The sequence below is a fragment of the Mastomys coucha genome, chromosome X (assembly GCF_008632895.1).
Source record: "Mastomys coucha isolate ucsf_1 chromosome X, UCSF_Mcou_1, whole genome shotgun sequence".
NCBI classification, from domain to species: Eukaryota; Metazoa; Chordata; class Mammalia; order Rodentia; family Muridae; genus Mastomys; species Mastomys coucha.
Window position 1 is genome coordinate 65,589,605 of NC_045030.1, and position 8,193 is coordinate 65,597,797.

Here is an 8,193-nt window from a genome sequence, read left to right on the forward strand (position 1 = left end):
CCACCAGCAATGAAGTAATGTTCCTCTTTCTCCACAACCTCTCCAGCATCTGCTGTCACCTGAGTTACCTTATTTTAAGAAAAGTATTTAACATGGGCATAGGATTTTATGGTGGTAACTACTACCTTCTTGGTCACTTGTAGAAAAGCCAACTTTTGGTCTAATTTCTACATATGTATTATCACTTCCTCTGTATAACCCCTATTTCCTTTAGGTAACTTTCATATTCTGCTTTATGATGATGGGTCTTGGTGCCTATTTTTCTGAATTCATTCCATTCACTGCTTGATGTCCTTTTAGTATATGATGTTTGATATCTTACAAAATTATTAAAAACTCTGCCATATCTCTCTGACATTTTCCATGACTCTTACAATCTATTGAGAGTTCCATCACATGCATATTCAGTTTTTCACCCAATATATCATAATATCTTGTGTTTTTAAGTTTTTATTAGTTAGCATTCTATATAGTTTCTTTAATTCTCGAGCCTTCAAGAAAAGCTTGGAGATGTAGAACCCATGAATAATGGATTATTTTTATTACCCAAATGTTATTTTACTTATCAAAATGAATTGGCAAAGTATATGGTATTAATATTTTTCAGGATATTAGGCTAAAATATGTATTTTTCTGATATTATATATTTTCATTAATATTTTCACTGGAAATTCTGCTACAACAGCAGTATTAGTAACATAAAGGAGTTTGTATTACTTTTTCATACTTATTTCAATTAGGCTGGAATATTGAAAATTAGCAATGTGTATAAAATCTTCAAATAATCATCCCGATTTTAGCACTGAATACCAAGCATATTTTGCAAATGAACTTATATGATTTAGACACAAATTGAAGACTAAATTGACCTGGAACTGAAAAAGTTATTTTTATTGGAATACAACATTTGCATACTTAGTTTGATTGTACAGAAATTTATTTATGTTGGTACATGTAAATGGCTTTATGTTTAAAGCCTCTAAAATTAAAAATTTCATCAATCTTCAAAATACATAATTATACACAAAATTATATTTGCTTGTGTTAAACTTTCAGTTTTATTGAATAGAAGTTTTCAAATAGTATCATTTAAACATTCTCATTTCAAATACAAGTATTTATATGTTGATTGTACTTAAGCTTGAGGTGAAAATGTACCCAAGTGAATATATGTGTGTGTGTGTGTGTGTGTGTGTGTATACATATATATATATACATCTCACATAACTTATATTCAGGTAATGATATGGGTTGGAGGATATGGGTAGATGCAGATCAATGGTTATGAACGTTATTACTTTTCAGAAGACCCTGGTTCAGTTCTAAGCACCCAAGTTACAGTGCACAATTATCTAGTTCCATGAGATCCAATCAATGCCCATGTCTCTAGCCAGTCACCTTGGGCACCAAAGGCAAATTATGTATGCATACATGCATGCAGGTGGGCATGCATACTCATAATATAAAAATAATTAAAATATTTTTTGATGTACTAAAATTGTTATATTTTAATCCTATTTCAGAACTATCAATCTTTGCTGTTGTATGCAAGTTTTGTAATGACACTAATCCTCTAGATTATAAAATTGTTTAATTGAAAGGATTTTTTAGGTTCTTTATATATTTTGGTATTAGCCTTCTATCAGATGTAGGATTGGTGAAGATCTTATCCTAATCTGTCTGTTGCCATTTTGTCCTATTGACAGTGTTCTTTGCCTTACAGAAGCTTTTTAGTTTCATGAATTCCCATTTGTCAATTTTGGATCTTAGAGTCAGAGCTATTGGTGTTCTCTTCAGGAAATTTCCCCTTGTGCTGATGTGTTCAGTTCTCTTTCCCATTTTCTCTTCTATTCCATTTAGTATACCTGGTTTTATGATTAGGTCCTTGAATCATTTGGACTTAAGTTTTGTGTAGGATGCTAAATATTGATCTATATGCATTCTTATATATTAAGACCGCCAGTTAGATCAGAATCATTTGTTGAACATGTTCTTTTTTTCCACTGTATGTTTTTGGCTTCTTTGTCAAAAATCACATGTTCATACGTGTGTGGGTTTATTTTTGGGTCTTCAATTTGATTCCATTGACCAATCTGTCTGTCTCTGTACCAATACCATGCATCTTTTATTACCTTTGCTCTGTAGTACAGCTTGATGTCAGGGATAATAGTGCTTCCAGAAGTTAGACTCAAAAAAAAAAAAAATGAAAAAATTTGGATACAGAGCTGAACAGAGAATTTTCAGCAGAGAAAATTTAAATTTCTAGAAGCATATAAAGAAATGTTCAACATCCTTAGTCATCATGGAAATGCAAATCAAAAATGACCAGAGATTCCACATTATATCAATCAGAATGGTAAGATAAAAAACTCAATTGACATCACATGCTGGCAAGGATGTAGATACAGGTGAACACTTCTCTGTACCTAGTGGGACCGTAAACTTGTACAACTACTGTGGAAAACAATCTGTCAGTTCCTCATAAAATTGGAAATAGATCTACCTGAAGACCCAACTCCTATCTATGTACCTAGCTATATACATAAAAAATGATCCACCATATCACAAGGATACATGCTCCACTGTCTTTTCAGCAGCTTTATTTATAATAGCCAGAAACTGGAAACAACCCAGATGTTCCTCAACTGAAGATTAGATACAGAAAATATGGTTTATTTACACAATGGAATACTACAGAGCTATTAAAAACAAGCGTATCATGAATTTTGCAGGCAAATGGATGGATCTTGAGACAATCATCCGGAGTGAAGTAACCAAAATCCCAAAGGACATAGATGACATGTACTTATTTATGTATCTGATAAGTGGATATTAGCCATAAAGTACAGGGTACCCGTGATACACCCAACAGACCCAAAGAATTTAAACAAGAAGAAAGGCCCAAGTGAGAATGTTGAATTACACTTAGATGAGGGAACAAAATAGTCATAGAAGATAGAGGGAGGAAAGAAAGTGGGTGGCCAAGAGGAGGTGGCAGGGAATGGGGGACAGGTGTAGGGAGAGACAAGAGAGAGACCCAGAGGGCCAGAAGAATGAATGGAAATCTGTAGTTGCTAGGAGTGGGAGAAATCTTTAGGAGGTCTCAGAGACCTGAGGTCAGGGAGGCTCCCGGGAATCAATGTAGGTGACTAACTGAGATACTCAACAGTGGGGACATGGAACCTGAAGAGGCCACCTCCTACAGCCAGGTAGGACCCCAATGGAGGAAAAAGGTCACCAACCCACCCACAAAACTTTCGACTCAAAATTTTTCCTGTCTACAAGAAATCCAAGGACAAACATGGAGAAGAAGGTGAAGGAATGGCTAACCAATCACTGATCCATTTGCTTGCCCATGGGATAGGTCTCTAGTTGGTCTGATTATTGGCTGGCAATTCTCTCAGTCTCTGCTCCATCCCCCATGCCTGCATTTTTTGCAGGGAGGATAAATTCCATGGGCAAGCATCAATCCCTGATATTATTAATGATATTCGGATATTTTTGCATGCAGAAATCTAGCATAACTGTTTTCTGAGGGGCTCTAACCAGCAGCTGACTGAAACAAACACAGATACCCATAGCCAAACACTGGACAGAGGTCAGGACTCTTATGGAAGAGTTGGGGGAAGGATTGAAGGCCCTAAAGAGTCTGGGTTCCCCACAGGATGACCAACAGAGTCAACTAACCTGTACCTTTGGAATCTCTCAGAAACTGAGCAACCAACCAAAGAATACACATGAGTTGTAATGAGTCCCTGTGTACATATGGAGCAGAAGTGCAGCTCAATATCCACATGGTCTCCCTTACTACAGGAGCTGAGGCTCTCCCTAAAGTTGTAGCTTGACTGTGAGATTTGTTTCTCAACAGAGCTGCCTTGTTTGGCCTCAGTGAGAGAGGAGGCACCTAATGTGGGAGAGCTTTGATATGCCAGGGTCGAGGGAGGGGAATATCCAAGGGAGCTCACCCTCTCAGTGAAGAGGGGAGGGGGATTGGAGAAAAGTCTCACTGAGAGGGGACCTGGAGGAGGGGTATAAATAAATAAGTAAAAACAGATTATTTTTATTTATTCACTTTACACCCCACTCACTGCCCCCTTCTTACTTACCCCCTCTTCCTTCCCCTTATCCTCTGAGAGGCTGGGTCTCCCCTGAGTATCCTCCCAACCTTGGTACTTCAAGTCTATGTGAGGTACATCCTCTCCCACTGAAGCCAGACAAAGCAGCCTAGCTAGAAGAATATATTCCACATACAGGTAACAACTTTTGAGATAACCCTTGTTCTAGTTGTTCATTCCAGTTGTCACATGAAGATTAAGCTGCACATCTGTTAACTATGTGTGGGCAGTCCTAGGTCCAGCCCATGTATGATCTTTGGTTGAGATTCTTTATATTTAGAATACCCTGGTAATCAAATATGAATATATATTTAAAAGTTGATCAATTAATTTTGTAATAATATAACTTACAAAGGAAATAGGGAATTAAGTATAATTAAACTATATACAGCAAAGCATGAGGAAAAAGTCTCCAGTGGGAAATAGGAAGGATGCAACTAAGATCTATGACTAATGAAATTCAGTTATTCATTATGGCCATTTATAGCCTTTTGTCAAGCTGAGCATATGTGCAATGCATGATAATTGGGGTGGCTATCACTATTACATGTGGACTTACATTAAATAAGCAGCAGATTTTATCTGATATATTCTGAAGTTTTCTGGAGATTCTGAAAATTTCAAGAAGATTAAGTCTTTCATGTCACACCAGTATAGTATGTAAAAACATGAATGAAACTGTTACTTTTAAGTCCACTATTAATTTTATGAGCCAAGTGCATAATCAGTAGATAACTGGAAAATGTCTAAATTTAGGCTTTAGTTCCTCCTCTGAACCCCGTCTGTGGGGAATATAAGACTTAACTCTTACCCTTTTCTCAGGTGCCCTGTTTACAAAATGAAAAAAAAAAACAGACAGGTATTAGAATATTAATTGATTGCTATCAAACTCCTGAAATACAATATATTCCAATAAAGGTATTGAACCTTATTCAACATGCCACTCTAACGAAGCTCTAGTATCCTAGTATGCCTTTAGCTTAGATTCTTCTGAGAGATGTATCTTGGAATCTTATTGCAAGGTGGATCCACATTATTCATTCATTATTGTTGTTCTCAACAAATGAAAAAGAACATAGTGATCCCAAAAAATATACGAAGTGTGCTACTAGTATTAGGGATGTATTTTGAATAATTTGAATTACCTAAAGAAACTTGGTGGTGATGCAATTTTAGTCTCTCATAATTCATAATTTTTCTATAATATTTCTGCATTCCCACTAATGCTTCCAATATTTTCTTAGCAGACTAGAAATTTTAATATATTTTATGAAAAGATGGAGTACTTTTTCATACCTTGATCTAGGATCAAATGAATACCATCAATGTAGATGCAATTTTAAAATAAAATTATGTCATAATTTATGTTAGTTCTATGCCAGAGTGAAGATAGCAGAATACAAATATAAAACAATGACTATAACATACCTTCAGTAGACATAACTTATTTGCAGTCAGAAACCCATTGGAAAGCCTCCAAAGACTCTCTTCTCAGAATGCCTGCCTCTTTAACAAAGAATTTATTCGATGAATCATGTTTACAACTTCAAAGCATTATTAGAAAATTTCAAATGGACATAATTATGTTGGCTCCTATATCAAGGTCTATGATGAATTAACCTAGTATTGTGTGAAAACTTTTAAAAGATGATAATAATAATATACTCAAGAACCTCAATGTATGTTTAAGTCAGCCCAAGTCTTCCAGATTAAAAACTCTTGACAAAAATGATGAACTCATTAGAATGAGCATAGCTATAAAAAGTCTAGGCTTTGATAACTTGGGGTTTATTTTAAAGATTAGGCTCCAGAAGTAGGTTTACTCAACTAAAAGCAGTGGCCCAATTACTGAGGAGCCTGAACACTTGAAAGAGTATTTGAGTTAATGAAATCTGGTTTTTAACCTAGTTTACCTTCAGAATTCTAATCTATCCACTGAAGGACCTGGTATCCTAAAGCTCTTCCCAAAAATTTCTGTCTTGCATTAATCCACTTTTGACTCCTTCTGATCAATTCCCTTCTTCCCCTTTATTAGTAAATATTTGGAAATTGCAAAACAATTAGAATTTGAAGAGTAAAACTCAACAATATTTTTTTACACAAGAAAAAATGAGACCATAGGAACATTTACAGCATTAATTAAGCAGTGTTTCCCCATCTAAAAAATAGGATGTATGTCTATCATCATGGATTTGAGTGAAGTAAAACAATTAGTTTTCATCATTTTTGGTTATACTAGATTGAACCCAGTGCCATTGCTAGTTAAACACTAAGATATACTTCCATTTCCTTTAGTATATTTATTTTGAAACACTATCTCACTTGGATGCTTAAGCTTGCCTTAGATTTATTTTCTAGGCTTTGACTTCTAAGTGAAGGTATAGCCTGGTTCCATCTCCCGAGTGGCAGACATTTTAGACCCTATAACATCAGGCAGAGGTTAAGCAATTACTTTAAATCTATATTCTGATTTAGAACTCACTACTGAAAGAGATGAACCTATAAATTACATATAAATCTCATGTAAGTTTGCAGATAACCCTGTAACAATTGTGGGTGACTACTCTAGTGCAATCAATGAATAAAATGAACAGAAACAAGCTTTTGCCCTGCCTAAGTATGAGGCACTTATAATTTCCTTTGGAAGTCTCTGAAGAAATCTTAAAGCCAAATATATTTATGATAAGATTGTCTCTTGAGTGTATATAACATAAGATCTAAATAGAATCCATTATGAAAATTTCTTAGTCCCATGTTGATAACTACAACATTATATAATATAAACAACTCCAAGTTCATTTTCTTTCCCTGAAGTCTGAATAATTTCCTCTCATCTTCAAAATAAAATTTGAACTCCTTGGTACCTATCCCTTTCCTTATACACATACACACATGCTTGCACACACACACACACACACACACACACACACACAAGGACACACACTCTCACATGTGAACACACATACATGCACACATACACACACACACACACACACACACACATTTCCTACAGTTCCTTGACTACATCAATGTCTTCTTATCTCAAGGCATTTGCTTATTGTTCTCTGCCTGGACCACTTTTTTCACATTCCGCAATGGTCTTTTCTCCACTGTTTTCAAGTCTCTTCCACAGTGTCACTAACTCATAATGGCTTGCCTTGACATCTTTGCTCAATTTTCTCACTATCTCCCACTCCTTGATTTTTATATTATCAATAACACTGAAAAATATCTAGCTGGTGTGTCTTTTCATTATAACATATACTTTAGAAGAATAACTATGGAACCTTTTGCTTTTGCATGGTGAGTATATAGTAGGTTTTGAGCAAAGATATCTTTAAAATTAAATGTATGTAGGCACTGGTGAGAGACTGAACAAGGTGAATCTTTGACACATAGCTGTAAATGCCTCATAAATTACCATTCATATAGCCAGGGCTCTCTTTGTTAGATTTACATGGCAGGAGTTCTAAGTTTGTGAGGCATCAGGGAGTGGGATGGTCAGGCATTTGCTACAGAGGATTCATACACTAGATAATTATAAAGAGAAGGGATATGAAAAAGGGCAGGGTGCACATTTGGGGGAGTGTGTGAGCCTTTGCCTTTTTTATGTCTATTATTGTAACTCAATGGTAGAGTCAAAGATAGGCTGTGCATTGTTTAGCTCCTTGTTTTCTTTTCACTTTAATTTAGAACATAGTACAGTTTTTTTTATATTTTCATGTGTCTTAGTCACTGTTATATTTCTGTGAAGAGATATAACAGTCAAAGCAACTCATAAAATGAAAGTTAAGTTGGGAGGTTATAAAACTTATAGGTTCAGAGCAATGGAGGAGTCTCGGGTCAGATAGGTATGAATGTGAACAGTAGGGGTGCCATTTATTAAGAAAAATTGTATTCCTTACAAAATTATACCAACATTTCCTATTATCCAGAATGTCCCTGAGCAGATGTGGCTAAAGATAGCAGTACTCTGTCACCTTTATATCTCCTTTATTTAAGGAATGTTTTGGACTCCCAGGGGAGCCGCAGGGCAGCAGGGACATGATCCTCTCAGCTTCCGAGTGACAGAGGGGGT